The 8,324-nt window shown below is 35.3% G+C and overlaps 1 non-coding gene across 1 annotated transcript; it reads left to right on the top strand.

The window, feature by feature from the left end:
* The first annotated feature begins 1,322 nt into the window (after positions 1 to 1,322).
* LOC128281240 (small nucleolar RNA R71) lies at positions 1,323 to 1,429 on the top strand. The gene has a single exon (XR_008271453.1). It is a non-coding gene; the product is annotated as a small nucleolar RNA R71 (small nucleolar RNA).
* The last annotated feature ends 6,895 nt before the right edge of the window (positions 1,430 to 8,324 follow it).

Below are 8,324 nucleotides of genomic sequence, written 5' to 3'. Positions count from 1 at the left end.
AATTTTAATGATAACATCTTCAATAATACCCTTAGGAAATCTAACTGTTTTGTCAGCCAATTGTATGCTCATCCTAGTTTGTTTGGGTTTACCGAGACCTAGTCTTTTAAACATTTTATATGGCATAACATTTATAGTTGCCCCAAGATCAGCTAAAGCATTATTCACAGATAAACTACCAATTAAGCAAGAAATTGTAAAACTCCCTGGATCTTTCAATTTGTTAGGTAGCTTATTCTTTAGAATAGCTGAGCAGACTGCATTGAGTTCCACATGCAATGTAGCGTCTAATTTTCTTTTATTGGTCAGAAGTTCCTTTAAGAATTTTGCTGAGTTGGGCATCTGCGAAAGAACTTCAATAAAGGGTAAGTTAATATGTAATTTTTTTAAGAGTTTGACAAACTTACTGAATTGTTCTTCTGTTCTGTCTTTCATCATCACTTTAGGATATGGCACACGAGGTTCATGATTTGTACTTACCTGTTTGAGATCATTATTGTTTACTGCTTCTCGTCCTTTGTTCATCACATTGTCTTGCCATATTTCTGGCTCGGGTGCAATGAGTCCGTCCTTATTTTGAGTGCTAATTGCATTGAGGTGTTCCCTCAAATTAGGTTCAGTATTACTTGGTAAGCTACCTTGTGGTCGTTCAGAGATTAGTTTGGATAGCTGGCCTATCTGAGTTTCGAGTCCATGGGTTGATGCTTGTTGATTCTTAAGTGCTGTCTCGGTATTTTGAAAACGGGTTTCTGACACTGAGATGAATTTAGAAAGCATCTCTTCAAGGTTTGGTTTCTTCTCTTGTTGATATGGTGGCTGTTGAAAACCCTGAGGATTCAGTGGTTTTGATTCCCTTGACCACCCCAGGAGAAATTTGGGTGGTTCCTCCAACCTACATTATAGGTATTACTATATGAGTTATTTTGAGATCGGAAGTTATTATTACCCATATAGTTGACTTGTTCCTCTACGGTTGTGGGATTGAAGGATTGATATTCTGTATGGACGCCTCCTCTGCTTGAGTCACACCTCATTACTTGGTGTACCTACGTAGAACCAATAAAACTATCAATCTTTTTATTGAGAAGTTCTACTTGATTTGACAGCATAGTAACTGAATCGATATTATAAACACTGGTTGTTTTTGTTGGCTTAGTCCTCATAACTTGCCACTGATAGTTATTCAGTGACATCTTCTTTATAAATTCATAGGCATCTTTCGGTGTTTTATTGTTGATGGTTCTGCCAGCAGCTGCATCAACCATTTGCCGAGTCGAGGGATTCAGGCCATTGTGGAATGTTTGTACTTGAAGCAAAGCGATAACCCATGGTGAGGGCACCTTCTCAGTAAGTCCTTTTATCTCTCCCATGCATCGTAAAGCATTTCTAGATCCATCTTCACAAAAGAAGAGATATCATTACGTAATTTAGCCGTTTTAGCCGACGAAAAATATTTTAGTAAAAATTTCTTGGTCATTTGTTCCCAAGTAGTGATTCACCCTCGTGATAACGAGTTCAACCACTGTTTAGCTTTATTTCTCAGTGAAAAGGGAAATAACCGAAGACGAATAGCATCATCAGAAATGCCATTGATTTTGAATTTATCGCAAAATTCTAGGAAATTTGCTAAGTGAGTGTTGGGATCTTCATCCTTCAAACTGAACAAACTACTGTATCATCTAAATAGTGTTAGGTTTTAATTCAAAAGTATTTGCACCTACAGCAGGTCTAACTATGCTAGATTCAGTTCCTGTTAAAGAAGGTTTAGCATAATCATACATAGTACGTGGAGCAGGATTTTGATTAGCAGCAATTGTAGGAGGTAGTTGATTGTCTTGGTTTTCAGCCATCTCATCGGTTGGAGTTTGAGTATCATCTTCTCGCTCGTTCTCCATGTATCGTAAGCTACACCTTATTTCTCTTTGATTTTTGTGAATTGTACGATCGATTTCTTTGTCAAAAAGTAATGGTCGCGACGGGTTTCTTCTAGTCATAAACTATAAAAACCTGCCAAGAGAGAGAAAAAGTAAATTAATAAATAATAAAATAAAATAAAATTTCAAGAAAAGTAAATGGCTAAAGTAATAAAAAATTAGTGTTCCTAATATTTTAGTTCCCCGGCAACGGTGCCAAAAACTTGATCGCGTGGTTCATAACAAGTAATAAATATTTATAATGGAGATCAAACCTAGACTAACTATTATCACAACGAAAAGGCAAGCACACCTATCGAACAATAGTATAGTAATGGCAAGACCGGGATATCGTACCCAAGGGAACCAAAAGTACTAGTAATAACTATCTTTTTATTATCTAGCCTAAGAATAAAAAGGTTTGTTTTAATTAATTAATTATTTAAACTAAGAACGCACAGAGAAAAGAATTAGGGAATTGCTTTTTGGAAAATCGATTGACTTGAGACAATACCTAAGGAAAAATCCACCAAGACTTTACTTGTTATTCTGGCTCCGAATCGGACGATTTATTCATTCAACTTGTTCCGTAGAGATTCCTAAGTTATGTTATTATCGCTATTTAATACTAATAACGTCTAATCCCTAGATTGAATAACCGAGACTTTTCTCTAACTAACACTCTAGTGTTGCATTAACTCGATCTATGGATTCCCTTATTTGGTTTCACCCTAATCCGGCAAAATTTTGTCACCCTATTTCAAGGCACGCAATCAACTCTGCTTAATTATAGTAAATGCACTCTTAGACAGGGTTTATTCCTCCTCTGAATAAGAGCGTGTCTTGAATCAGTATCCTGGGATATGAAAATAAGAATTAAGAACACATAATTAAAAACAAGTTAAATATTTATCATACAATTCAGAAGATAATAACAAGATTCGTCTTAGGTTTCATTCCCCTTAGGTATCTGAGGGGTTTAGTCCATAATAAAATAAGAGTACATCTCAAAAGTATAATAATAACAAAACATGAAGAAAACTCTAAAACCCCTGAAGGAATTCTGAGAGAGATCTTCAGTCTTGGGATAGCTCTGGCTTTTGGGATGGATCGTCTGGCTTCCTTCAAGTAATTCCTGGCATGTGGTTCTGTATTCTAGAAAAGTTTTGGAAGAGGCATCCCTCTCTAGGTCATACTTAGGGTGTTTATATAGGCTTTGGATTGGCTTTCTTCCTCCCTAAGTACCCTTTTCCGTGTAAAATACAACTCTTTGAAAATGGGACACTTCCGTGTGCCACGACCATGTGACGTGATTGCCAGGCTGTGTTATATCCATTAAATTACCACGACCATGTGCGCTCAATGGCCAGGGCGTGTGAATCGTGTAAACCTTGGTCGACACCCCTGAAGGCCACGGGCGTGTGAAATGCCCGTGTGGCAAGGCTTAAGCCGTGTGATATTCTCGATTTGGTCTATTTTGTCCCTTTTTAGCTCGTTTTTGGCTCCTTTTGACTCTTGGTGCTCTCCTGAGTACAAAACATGAAATCATCGGATTAAGAGCACCAAAATCCACAAATCTTGTAGTAAACATCAATAAATATGCTAAGTATTTGGGGTAAAACTATGTATAATTCGGCGTTTATCACATAGTTGTATTCATTGATGACATTCTGATCTATTCTCGAGATGAATTTGAGCATGCTGAGCATTTGAGGATTGTGTTACAGACATTGAGAGATAAGAAACTACTTGCTAAATTCAAAAAGTGCTAGTTATGGCTTCGAAAAGTTGGATTTCTAGGACACATTGTTTCAGGGGAAGCCATACCAGTTGATCCGAGTAAGATTTTAGCAATTGTTGACTGGAAACCACCAAGAAACGTATCTGATATTAGAAGTTTTCTAGGATTAGCTAGCTATTATTGGCATTTTTTAAAAGGGTTCTCAATGATAGCTACATTGATAACTCATTTATTACAAAAAGATGTGATGTTTGAGTGGCCTGAGAAATGCCAACAGAGTTTTGAACCGTTGAAAGCACTGTTAACTAAACCACAAATTTTAGTTCATCCTGAGTCGGGTAAAGAGTTTGTGATTTTCAGTGATGCATCATTAAACGGTTTGGGATGTGTTTTAATGTACGAAGGCAAAGTGATAGCTTATGCTTCCAGACAGTTGAAACTGCATGAAAAGAATTATCCGACGCACGACTTAGAGTTGGTCGCTATTGTTTTCGCATTGAAAATTTGGTGACATCATTTGTTCGACAAAAAATGCCATATTTTTACTGGTCATGTTTGAAGTATTCGATGTCTTAGAAAGATTTGAATTTGGGATAACGGAGATGGCTCAAATTGTTCAAAGACTACGAGTTAGTGATTGATTATTATCCGGGGAAAGCAAATGTAGTCGCGGATGCTCTGAGTAGAAAAGCTTTGTTCGCTTTGAGAGCGATGAAGACACGATTGAAATTATCTAATGATGGTTCAATTTTAGCTGAGTTAAAAGCTAAACTGTTGTTTCTCTAGCAAATCTTTGAAGCTTAGAAATGTGACAATTAATTACAAGCTAAAAGAGTACAATGCGAATCAACTACTGATTCAGAGTATCAAACTGGGTCCAGTGATTGTTTGCTGTTCTGAGGTACAATTTGTGTGCCTAGTAATTTTGAGCTTACTCAGAAAATTTTACACGAAGCACACAGTGGTTGCTTGTCTTTTCATCCATGGAGTACTAAGATATACAGTGATTTGAAACAGATGTACTGGGGGTCGGGCATGAAATGAGACATTTTAGAATTTGTGTCGAGATGCTTGGTTTGTCTACAGGCTAAAGCCAGACATTAAGTACCTTCAGGATTACTACAACCAGTAATGATACCTGAGTGGAAATGGGATAATGTTTTGATGGATTTCTTATGGGGGTTATCCCTATCACCGAAAAAGAAAGATGTTTTTTGGGTTGTTGTTAATCGTTTAATGAAATCTTTACATTTCATTCTGGTACATATAGATTTTTCACTTGATAGATTAGCTAAATTGTACATCTCTGAGATTGTCAGCTTGCAAGGAGTGCCAGTTTCTATTATTTCGGATAGAGATCAGCAATTTGCATCACGATTTTTGAAGAAAATGCAAGAGGCTTTGGGTGCACGATCGTATTTCAGTACTACTTTTCATCCTCAAACCGATGGTCAATCCAAGAGAGTGATTTAGATTCTTGAAGATATGCTTCCTTCCTGTGTTTTAGAGTTTGAAGGCAACTGGGAAAAATATTTACCATTAGTTGAATTTGCATATAATAATAGTTATCAATCGAACATAAAGATGGCATCGTATGAAGCTCTATATGGTTGTAAATGCCAAACTCCATTATACTGGATCGAGCTTAGTGTGAAAAAGATTCACGAAGTTTATTTAATTAGAGAGACCGAAGAAAAAGTGAAGGTAATTTACGACAGTTTGAAAGCAGCTTCAGATCGACATAAATCGTATACGGATTTAAAATGTAAAGATATTGAATTTCAAATCAGGGATAGAGTGTTTATGAAAGTATCGTCATGGAAGAAGATTCTTCGATTTGGTCACATAGGAAAATTGAGTCTGCGATTTATTGGACGGTACTAGATTATCGAGATAATTGGGCTAGAGCTTATAGATTTGAGTTACCGTCAAAGTTGGAAAAGATTCATAATGTATTTCATGTGTCAATGTTATAACGATACCAGCCGGACCCATCGTCCATAAGTTCTCCGGTAATGATTGAAATTCAGCCTTATATGTCGTATAGCGAAGAACCAATCAGATTTTTGGCTTGAGAGATTAAGGAGTTAAGAAAGAAAAGTATAGCTCTAGTGAAGGTTCTTTGGAAACATTATGGTATTGAAAAGGCTATGTGGGAACCTGAAGAAGCTATGAGGAAACAGTATCTTAACCTATTTTCAGGTAAGATTTTCAGGGACGAGAATTCCTAAGGGGGGAGAGTTGTAACAACACGTTTTCAGCGAAATCAAAACAGTGGCTTTGGGACCACAAATACAAAGTTAAAATAATTATTTTATTATTATTTTGAGGTCTACAGCATGATAGTATGATTGTATAAAAATTTTGTTAAGAAATTTTATCGTTTGCATGCTTAATTTGATAAAAAGTACTAAATCGCGTAAAGTGCACAACTTGTGTTCTAATAGCTAAAGGTGTCTAATAGATATGGAACTTTAAAATAGAGGTCCTTATGTGGCAATTAGCCTATTAGTGAGTTAGTGGATGATAACAGCTTGGCATTTAGTGAAATAAATAATGTTTATAAAAGTTAATTTTGTAATTTGGTTAATAATGATATAATAAGTTAAAACAGAATTAAAAGCTTTCATCTTTCTTTTGTTCTTAAACCGAATATCAAAGTGAAGGAAGCCATTTTTTTTCAACTAGGGTTCAGCTACTTTAAGCCTTAATTGGTGAGTGATTTTTGTCCCGTTTTTAATGGTTTCTATGTTTTTAGAATCGTTATAGCTTAATCTAGCTAGCCTAGGGACTAGTTTGTAAGATTGTTAAAGTATTAGGGTTTCCCCATTGTTGAATGTGTATGTGTTTTGAATTTTCATGGTAGAAAATGAATGATTGTTGTTAGATAAACAACATTTGTTAAGTGATTTTGAATAAAATTGCAAATTAGGGATTTAATTTAGAAATGTGATAAATTCTGTGGTTAAAGTATGAATATGTGAAATATATGGGCTGCTATAAGTATGTTTAATATTCGTCTAGGCTTGGGTAGGAATAACATGGAATGAATTTCATTTTATGAGCCTAGGGACTAAATTGTAAACAAGTTAAATGTTGAGGGGAAAAATAGTAATTTTTTCATAATATGAATTTTGGGGTAAATTGAATAGAACGATATTTGAATAAGTTAAATTTGATTATATCTAGATGAAGAAAAGCTATGTTTGGAATTGGATCGGGGAAAAAACAAAATAGTGGATTGATCGCTGGATTAATCATTTGATTTTCTTTGTATCAATTCGAGGTAAGTTTGTATCTTTAATAAGCATTTAATTACATATGTTTAAATGCTAAATTGATATAATTATTTTGAGAAGATACCATGGAAATTCTCGACGAGTATCGACAATGTATAAATCCCGGTTGAACCTTAGGAAGAGATAGGATACAAATGACATGTCATTAGAGGTTATCTTGTTTTGGGTGCTGGTCTGTACATTCTACCGGTGGTTGAGTTTTCTGGCATGTGTTATGGTTACTCATCAACTTGTGTGAGAAGCACTATATACCTACGTTTTGACCGTCATCTTGTATGAGTAGACCTAGTGATAGCTTGAGAGTGAGCATTTATATGAGATATGAGATTGAGATGGTTTCGACCATGTATTGGCACTCAGTGTGCGAGATTCCTAAGTATCCGATAGTATTCCAAATGGTTCAACGCATAAAGATGATGGTACAAGGTTATAAGAGATGATACAAACCAATTTAGGTATTTGTGAGAAATATGACAAGTAATCTATAGTTGATGTATTCATACATGAATAACATGGTTATGATTATGTGCTAACCTTTGAATTTGATTGAAACTTACACATGTTTAATTATATTTCTTTAAATTGAAAATGAATGGCAAGTTGCACTTATTAGACATACGAGCTTACTAAGCTTAATAGCTTTCTTTGTTTACTTTTCCGTGTTTTATAGTGATTTCGAAGCTTGCTCGGATTGGAAGTTGTTGAAGATCCTATCACACTATCCAACTGTTGTTTTGGTACCTTTGAACTTTGTGTATTTTGGTTATATGGCATGTATAGGTGATTTGGCTAATGAAAGCCTATATGTTTTGGTTATGTAATAAGTCATTTAATATGGCTTGATTTGGTTAGTATTGGTATGTATAAATGTGTGTTTAGCCATGTGAGTTGGCTTACTTTGATATACTTGGTTATATAAATTTGTATAAATGATCTTTTGGTATGTGGTTTATAATTGCTATGTGAATGCCTTGTTGTGAATTGGTATTTAAGTGGCAAATGGTTGGAATTGAGAATGCATTAGCATGCTAAGTATTAGACAATATAATGCTTATACGAAAGTGACCATTTAGGTAAATTCTTGAAGGTGGTATTGGTATGTTTTGAAGAGGTAAATTGTGATGCTTTTCAGTATTATGGTTGTTGGTATTGGTATAGCATGATTTAGACTTGGCTGAGATTGGTTTGATTGCCTATTGATGATATAGTCATATGCTATTTGGTATGTGTAGGTTGATTCAAATTTGGGTGAGAAAGATGGCTTGGAAAATAGCCTACTTTTGTCCACACGGGCAGAGATACGAGCATATGTCTCAGCCGTTTGTGACACATGGTCAGGTGACATGGCTGTGTGTCCCCTGATGTTTATTT

Source organism: Gossypium arboreum, chromosome 9 (assembly GCF_025698485.1).
Source record: "Gossypium arboreum isolate Shixiya-1 chromosome 9, ASM2569848v2, whole genome shotgun sequence".
NCBI lineage: Eukaryota > Viridiplantae > Streptophyta > Magnoliopsida > Malvales > Malvaceae > Gossypium > Gossypium arboreum.
The sequence above is the reverse complement of the archived record's forward strand: the minus strand, read 5'-3'. Positions and strand labels throughout refer to the sequence as shown.